This window comes from Budorcas taxicolor, chromosome 2 (assembly GCF_023091745.1).
Source record: "Budorcas taxicolor isolate Tak-1 chromosome 2, Takin1.1, whole genome shotgun sequence".
NCBI classification, from domain to species: Eukaryota; Metazoa; Chordata; class Mammalia; order Artiodactyla; family Bovidae; genus Budorcas; species Budorcas taxicolor.
Genome location: NC_068911.1, coordinates 169,814,079 through 169,823,512, shown reverse-complemented (window position 1 = coordinate 169,823,512; position 9,434 = coordinate 169,814,079). Strand labels below are relative to the sequence as shown.

Genomic DNA, 9,434 nt, shown 5'->3' with positions numbered 1-9,434 from the left:
TTCCACATGCTCCAGGGCATCTACACCTGTGCACTACAGCTACTGAGCCTGTGCTCTAGAGCCCGGGAGCCGCAACTACTGAGCCCATGCGCTTCAAATACTGAAGCTCAGTTGCTTAGAGCCCGTGCTCCACAACAAGAGAAGCCCACCGAAAAGCCCTTACACTGCAACTAGAGAAAGCCTGCAGGCAGCAACAAAGACTCAGGGCTCAGTTTGCCAGGTCCTTTATGTTTTTTAAGTAGGTACCAGAAGCCTGTGACTTTATGTAAATATTTGCAAATTTTGAGTGTTTGTAAGTAATTTAAAAATTGCAAAATGCTACCTAGGTCAAAGAAAAGGTATCTGTGAGCCAGATGTTGCTTGTGTGCCATTTCTTTCTTATGTAAATTCCGTTAGCCTCAAAGTCATTGCTGAGAAATACACGATACAGCCAAGAACAAAAGTCATACCAAGATAACATTATTATGTTACGCTTCAGGTGACTGAAACTTACAGTGTAACAAGGAAGAACATATTTATGATATGTAGAATAACATGTTTGCAAGTAAGAGTATTTGGAAAAATTAAGATGTGGGTTCATTTGGGGTAGTCACCCTCATTTGCGGTGCAACTGGTTATAAATTCAACTGAGAAGATCATACTTAAAAATTTTTTTTAAATTTATTTATATTTGGCTGTGCTGGGTCTTCGTGCTGCGAGGCCTTTTCTTTAGTTGCAGAGCCTGGGCTTCTCATTGAGGTGGCTTCTCTTGTTGCAGAGTGCAGGCCATAGCACAAGCAGCCTTCAGTAGTTGCAGCTTCTGGGCTCTATAGCACAGACTCAGTAGTTGTGGCTTACGAGTTTAGTTACTCCAAGGCATATGGGATCTTCCCACACCGGGGATTGAACCCGGGTCCCCTGCATTGGCAGGCAGATACTTTACCACTGAGCCACCAGGGAAGCCTAAGATCATATTTTTAAAAATAAATAAAATGGACTTCTCTGGTGGTACAGTGGATAAGAATCCACCTGCCATGGCCCGGCCTGTGAAGATTCCACATGCTGCGGAGCAACTGAGTCATGCACCACAACTACTGAGCCTGTGTGCTGCAACTGCTGAAGCCAGTGAGCCTAGAGCCTGTGCTCAGCAACGGGAAATCCCCGCAACAAGAAGCCCATGCACCACAACAAAGGGTCCTTGTTTGTGACAACTAGAGAAAGCCCATGTGCAGCAACAAAAACCCAGAGCAATCAAAATAATTAAATAAAATGAAATATTACTGTTTTAAACATAAGAATGCAAAACGTCAAACTAAGATTTTTGCACCTCTTTTCAAGAGCTTGATGATCTGATAAATTGAGCAGAGGGCTCAGTTCTCAATTATCGATAAAATGATTAGTATTTACTTTCTGTTTGTGCATGGGGGGCAGTGAATTCATCTGTCAAGGTTTTGTTTTATCAAGTTGAATTCTTCCTGTCACATGGAAGGAATTTCTGAGAAGTCTTTCATTTCCCTCTCCATGTAGACTGCTATCAGGGAAATCCATAGCAAGATTGAGCAAAGGAAAAACTACAGTTTAAAAACAATCTGGTGGGGACCTCCCTGGTTGTGCAGGGGTTAAGACTCCACCCTTCCAATGCAGAGGGCACAGGTTCAATCCCTGGTTGATCTGGCAGTTCCATTTCTGGGTATATACCCCAAAGAACTGAAATTAGGGACTCAGACAGATAATTCTACACCAGTGTTCATAGCCAACATTATTCACAAAAGTCAAAAGTGGAAGCAAACCAAGTCTCTATTGACAGATGAATTGATAAACAAAATGTGGTATGAATATACAGTGGAATATTATTTAGTCTTGAAGAAAACTCTGATACATGCATGCTACAGTATGAATGACCTTAGGAGACTATGCTAATGACAAAAATGGCATTATGTCTTTCATAAAAGACATTATGAAATAAGCCAGTCACAAAGGCAAATATTGTATGATTCCACTTATATGATGTACATAGAGTAATCAAATTCACAGGGACATGAACGGCTAAGTAAATGGCAGTTATCAGGGGCTGGAGAGAGAGAGAAATGGGAAGTTGTCATTTAATGGGTGTGGTTGCCATTTGGGAAGATTAAAAAGTTCTGGAGATGGATAGTGGTGATGGTTGCACAATAACAGGAACGTAGCTAATGCCACGGAACTATACTTGAAAAGGGTAAGTTTTATGTTGTTTCTATTTTACCATAATTTAAAAAAATTAATCAGCCCTAGTATTTCATGAGTATATACCACATACCAGATATGTACATTATCTCTACTAAATGCTTCATATGCATTATCTCCCAAAGTTTTTGACCTGCCATTTTAACCTCCAAGTTCATTTTTCCTCCACATCATAAATAAACATATTTTGATCGGAACTGTCTCAACATCAGTGAACTTTCATTTAGACTTGATTTCCTGTTCAATTTTTTGTACAGTGAGATTTAGCCATTTCTAATTTTTTTCTATTTTCAATTTTGCAGAAATCACTGTGAATCAGTTCTTTCCTGGGTAAACTTTACAATGACGGTTAAATTCATCTTTCAAATTTGATCCATACCCAATTTTAATTTTTTTTCACATCTGCTGCTGTAGTTTCATGGGTGCTTATTTCTATCGAATACAATTTGATTAAGGGGATTCCTGGTAGTTTTCAGTGTTATATGCAAAATATGATTCTTTTTTCCTAAGATAATTTTACTGGATGGAGTAGTCGTTTTCAGTTTTGTATTGTACTGATTATTTCTACTAGTAATTGTCATTATGAATTGGTTGATACTGATAGAATTCTTTTTGATAGGGATTGTTGTCGTTCAGTCACTCGGTCATGTCCGACTCTTTCAGACGCCATGGGCTGCAGCACACCAGGCTTCCCTGTCCTTCGAGCATCTCCTGGAGTTTGCTCAAACTCATGTCCATTGAGTCAGTGATGCCATCAACCATCTTGTCCCCTTCTCCTCCTGTCTTCAGTTTTTCCCAGCATCAGGGTCTTTTCTAGAGTCAGCTCTTCGTGTCAGGTGGCCAAAGTATTGGAGCTTCAGCTTCAGCATCAGTCCTTCTAATGAATATTCAGAGTTGATTCCGTTTAGGATTACTGTTTTGATCTCCTTGCAGTCCAAGGGACTCTCAAAAGTCTTCTCCAGCACCACGATTTGAAAGCATCAATTCTTTGGCATTCAGCGTTCTTTATGGTCCAATTCTCACATCCATACACGACTACTGGAAAAACCATAGCTTTGACTATATGGACCTTTTTGTTAGCAAAGTGATGTCTTGATTTTTAATATGCTGTCTAGATTTGTTACAGTTTTCCTTCCAAGGAGTGAGTGTCTTTTAATTTCATGACTCCAGTCACGATCTGCAGTGATTTTGGAGCCCAAGGAAATAAAAAGTTTCTGTTGTTTCCCCATCTATTTGCCATGAAGTGATGAGACCAGATGCCATGATCTTTGATTTTTTAATGTTGAGTTTTAAACCAGCTTTTTCAGTCTCCTCTTTCACCTTCATCAAGAGTCTCTTTAGTTACTCTTTGCTTTCTGCCATAAAGGTGGTATCATCTGCATATCTGAGGTTAATGATATTTCTCCTGGCAATCTTGATTCCAGCTAGTGCTTCATCCAGTCCAGCATTTTGCATGATGTACTCTGCATAAATAAACAGGAATAGCATAGGATAATCAAATAGCTTAGAAACCCCATTAGGGAATTGTAGATAGACAGGGAACTTTAGGGGGGTTGGGAGACCACAATAAGACTAATGATCACTCAAGAAAGTAATGAGAATATTCTGAAACAATGTGGGCTTGCTTGACTCATGAAGCAAAATGAGTCGCTTAGCATCAAAGCCAGATTGGCTGGCTTAACAATAAAATCAAGCTAACTTTGCTTAGCGACAAAGCCACGCAACAGAAGCACAAGACATGCCCCAAAACAATACAACAATGGTGGCAGGAGACCAACATCCTGCCCAGTGAGTTCAGTAAGTTAATAACCTCCAAAACATGCCCTTTGGCCCCGAAGACGTGTTCTTTGCACAATGCCCCCCAAACAATAAAACAATAGTAGAGAATAAGGCCTACAACCTGCCCAGTGGTGTTATCAAGTTAATGACTCCCGAACTATGCCCTGTGCCCACAAAAAAACAATCATTTATGGAAAGGTGAATTTTCAAAATGAAAGACCTTCATTGTACTGAGACCTGAAAATATTATTCCAAAATGTTATAACAGTCTTGGCCTGACCATATAGTGACATGAAAACTTCCCTGCCTTACCTGGGGGAGGAACTGATGAAGGAAACCTGTCTATTTAAGAAAGACAAAGATCTTCTCCCCTTTCCCTTTCTTCCTTTGATTATAGAAATGTAACCCACTGAGTACTCCGGGCAGTGCAACACTTGTCTGCCTTCTCCTCTGTTCATGGGGATTCTCCAGGCAAGAATACTGGAGTGGGTAGCCTTTCCCTTCTCCAGATCTTCCCAACCCAGAGATCGAACCCAGGTCCCCACATTGCAGACAGATTCTTTACTGTCTAAGCCACCAGAGAAGCCCTTGTGAAACTTACAAGCATCCTAGTCTAACAAATCACTTCTTGTCTATCACTTTGCCCCTTGCAGAATTCCTTTCTGTGTTGAGACATAGAGGACTGTGGTACCAGAGCTCTTTGGAGCCCTGGAAATGACACTAACAGCTTCATTTTCATATTAAAGAGGCTTTTATAAGTGAAGCAGAAAACTTAGAATTATTTGTTTAGTGCTCAATTTATCAAAGTCTTATAGGTGATAAACCTTGAAGTCAACTTTTTTGGTATTTAAACACTTTCATTTCAGTCCAGTCGGTAAGTCATGTCTGACTCTTTGCAACCCCATGGACTGCATCACGCCAGGGCTCTCGGTCCATCACCAACTCCCGGAGTTTGCTCAGACTCATGTCCATTGAGTCAGTGATGCCATCCAACCATCTCATCCTCCATCGTATCCTTCTCCTCCCGCCTTCAATCTTTCCCAGCATCAGGGTCTTTTCAAATGAGTCAGCTCTTCGCATCAGGTGGCCAAAGTATTGGAGTGTCAGCTTCAACATCAGTCCTTCCAATGAATATTCAGGACCTATTTCCTCTAGGGTGGACAGGTTGGATCTCCTTGCAGTCCAAGGGACTCTCAAGAATCTTCTCCAACACCACAGTTCAAAAACATCAATTCTTCTGCACTCAGCTTTCTTTATACTCCAACTCTCATATCCATACATGACTACTGGAAAAACCATAGCCTTAACTAGATGGACCTTTGTTGACAAAGTAATGTCTCTGCTTTTTAATATGCTGTCTAGATTGATCAAAACTTTCCTCCCAAGGAGTAAACGTCTTTTAATTTCACGGCTGCAGTCACCATCTGCAGTGATTTTGGAGCCCAAGAAAATAAAGGCTGACACTGTTTCCACTGTTTTCCCTTCTATTTTCCATGAAGTGATGGGATCAGATGCCATGATCTTAGTTTTCTGAATGTTGAGCTTCAAGCCAACTTTTTCATTCTCCTCTTTCACTTTCATCAAGAGGCTCTTTAGTTCTTCTTCACTTTCTGCCATAAGGGTGGTATCATCTGCATATCTGAGGTTATTGATATTTCTCCTGGCAATCTTGATTCCAGTTTATGCTTCGTCCAGCCCAGCATGGCTTAGAGGGTAAAGCGTCTGCCTGCAATGTGGGAGACCCAAGTTTGATCCCTGGGTTGGGAAGATCCCCTGGAGAAGGAAATGGCGACCCACTCCAGTACTCTTGCCTGGAAATTCCCACGGATGGAGGAGCCTGGTAGGCTACAGTCCATGGGGTCGCAAAGAGTCGGACACGACTGAGCGACTTCACTTTCTTTTCACCCTGCGTATATGGAGAAGGGAATGGCAATCCACTCCAGTATTCTTTCCTGGAGAATTCCATGGACAGTGAAGCCTGGTGGGTCACAGTCCGTGGAGTCGCAAAGAGTCAGACATGACTGATGACTAACACACACATGCACACACACAACCTGCATGTAAGTTAAATAAGCAGGGTGACAATAGACAGCCTTGACGTGCTCCTTTCCTTGTTTGGAACCAGTCTGTTGTTCCGTGTCCAGTTCTAACTGTTGCTTCCTGACCTGAATACAGGTTTCTCAAGAGGCAGGTCAGGTGGTCTGGTATTCCCATCTCTTTCAGAATTTTCCACAATTTATTGTGATCCACACAGTCACAGGCTTTGGCATAGTCAATAAAGCAGAAATAGATGTTTTTCTGGAACTCTCTTGCTTTTTCGATGATCCAGCAGATGTTGGCAATTTGATCTCTGGTTCCTCTGCCTTTTCTAGAACCAGCTTGAACATCTGGAAGTTCATGGTTCACGCATTGTTGAAGCCTGGCTTGGAGAATTTTGAGCATTACTTTACCAGTGTGTGAGATGAGTGCAATTATGAAGTAATTTGAGCATTCTTTGGCATTGCCTTTCTTTGGGATTGGAATGAAAACTGACCTTTTCCAGTCCTGTGGCCACTGCTGAGTTTTCCCAATTTGCTGGCATATTAAGTGCAGCACTTTCACAGCATCATCTTTTACAAACTTAATTAACTATTCTTAAGTTTTTTAAATAGTTTTTTTTTAGTGGGCTGTGCCACTCAGCTTGCAGGATCCTTTTTAAAATTTTATTTATTGATTTATTTTTGATGGCACTGGGTCTTCATTGCTGCACACGGGCTTTCTCTAGCTGTGCTGAGCCGGGGGCTACTCTTCATCAGGGTGCATTGGCTTCTGATTGTGATGGCTTCTCTTGTTAAGAGCACAGGCTCTAGGGCACACAGGCTTCAGTAGTGCAGCTCTCAGGCTCTAGAGAGTGGGCTCAGTAGTCCAAGGCATGAGGAATCTTCCTGGACCAGGGATCGAACCTGTGTCATCTGCCTTGGCAGGCAAATTCTTATCTACTCTGCCACCAGGGAAATCCTCCTTAAAATTGTAAACTGTAATTAAAGTGCTGGTTTGGCTGATACTTATGAATTCTTCAAATATCTTCAAGAGCAGATCAGAAACAAAAATGATAACTGAAAGTAATGACATTTAAATTTCAGTGCTCTTTGCTTGCATGGCCTCTTCCAAGGCCCTTCTTTTGTCTGTATGCCTCTTTAATACCTTACTATGCTTTTTTTTTTCTTAAGTAGGGCCACACAAATTGTTTCAGCCATGGGCCCCACAAAATCTGGAGCTTCTTGCCCCCTGCTTTCTTGGACCATTGCTTTCTTTTGTTATCGTCCTATGGTTTCTGTAATATTATTCATATTCTTTTCTGGGCTTTCAAAAATCCAATCAGACTGGAAAGAAAGAGAAATGTCATCTTAGTCCAGTTGAGGTAATTAGATCTGGGTCTTCAGTCAGCTGATTCTTGGTCAGTTTTAAGATCTGCTTGTGTAGTCCAAGGGGATTGTCACCAGGCCACTGATGATCAAGCTGAGCTCCCTTTTTATAATGTCTGTAAGAGTTTTAAAATCGTACCTTTCTCTTAGGTTTTCATTGTTTGTAATGTGATATTGTCCCTCAAAATCGTAAGCTTTCAGTCTCACTTGGGTGGCATTATATAAACTGCTGTCCTGTCTCATGGGCTTCCCAGGTGGCTCAGTGGGAAAGAATCTGCCTGCCCAAAGCAGGAGATGCAGGAGACGTGGGTTCAGTCCCTGGGTTGGGAACATCCCCTGAGGGAGGAAATGGAAACCCACTCCAGTATTTTTCCCTGGAAAATCCCACAGCCGGAGGAGTCTGGCAGGATTGCAAAGAGTTGGACACCACTGAGTGAACACACATTCACACATGTCCTGTTTGATACATTGATGGGGATTTTTGCAAGTTCATGTATTCCTAACTGATATATTATTTTGTGATATTCATAGGGCCACTTGAAATTTTCACTTCCTAGAGGAGGAGGAATAGAGTCTTTGGGGTTAGCAAGACTCTGGTTGGCTAATTAGCTCTTTGAGCCCCTTCTTGATTATTGTGTGTGAGCAATCCAGCCTGTCAACCTATCTTGTTCTTCACACAATTCCCATTGTGTGAGACTATTGACTCCTCACAGGTCAGTAAATTGCTTTTATACCCGAGTGGGAATAGTATATATGTATATTTTATAAATAGGAATTTAGTTAATAAAAGAAGCAAAGTATCCATGTGTTAATTTTTCTTATGAAAATAAAAAAATTAAACATATCCTGTACTAGTCACCATTCTTGTGTGTTTTAACTAACTTTTTGTGCTCTTTTTCTATTTGGAAAGAGGAACTAAAGAGCCTCTTGATGAGGATGAAAGACGAGAGTGAAAAACCTGGCTTAAAAATTCAACATTCAAAAAACTAAGATCATGGCATCTAATTCCATCACTTCACAGCAAGTAGAAGGAGGAAAAGTGGAAACTGATAGATTTTCTTTTCTTGGGCTCCAAAATCACTGCAGACAGTGACTGCAGCCATGAAATTAAAAGACACTTACTCCTTGGAAGGAAAGCTGTAACAAATCTAGACAGCATATTAAAAAGCAGAAACATCACTTTCCCTACAAAGGTCCCTATAATCAAAGCTACGGTTTTTCCATTAGTCATGTATGGATGTGAGAGCTGGAGCATAAAGAAGGCTGAGCACTGAAGAATTGATTCTTTCAAATTGTGGTGCTTGAGAAGACTTTTGAGAGTCCCTTCAACTGCAAGGAGATCAAACCAGTCAATCTTAAAGAAAATCAACCCTGAGTATTCATTAGAAGGACTGATGCTGAAGCTGGAGCTCCAATACTTTGGCCACCTGATGGGAAGAGCTGACTTATTGCAGAAGACCCTGATGCTGGGAGAGACTAAGGGCAGGAGGAGAAGGGGGCAATAGAGGATGAGATGGTTGGATGGCATCAGCAACTCAATGGACATGATTTTGAACAAACTCCGGAAGATAGTAAAGGGAAGCTTAGTGTGCTGCAGCCCATGGGGATATAAAGTTGGACATGACTTAACGACGAAACAACATGAACTCATGGCCTTTCACAGATGCAACTTGCTCCAATAATTGTGACAATAACAACAGGAAAATAATTAGCATGTGATTAATGCTGCAGTTGTCACACCTTGGCCAATTAGAGGTTGGTTCCTTAGACATACCAGCGCTGCTGATGCTTCTTAAAGCCTTCAGGTGTTCTGGCAGCAGGAGGACATTCCACCTCATCCAGTCTGACTATTTCCTTTTCCCAAGACACAGACTCAGTTCTCCTCCTTTGCATGGAGAAGGATACAGAGGGACCCTGCTGTTAGAGCCCTCTTAGTAGTCACTTATGAATGGAAACATTTCTCTCTTCAAGTTAGGAGTTAACATTTATTTTTCCAGTTTAACAGAGCTTGTTGCTGTACCTTACATTTATTATGCTGACAAATACATT

At 41.3% G+C, this 9,434-nt stretch overlaps 1 non-coding gene across 1 annotated transcript; it reads right to left on the bottom strand.

Moving 5' to 3' along the window:
• Positions 1-867: 867 nt before the first annotated feature.
• Positions 868-939, bottom strand: TRNAG-GCC (transfer RNA glycine (anticodon GCC)). Its single transcript has one exon. It is a non-coding gene; the product is annotated as a tRNA-Gly (tRNA).
• Positions 940-9,434: the final 8,495 nt, after the last annotated feature.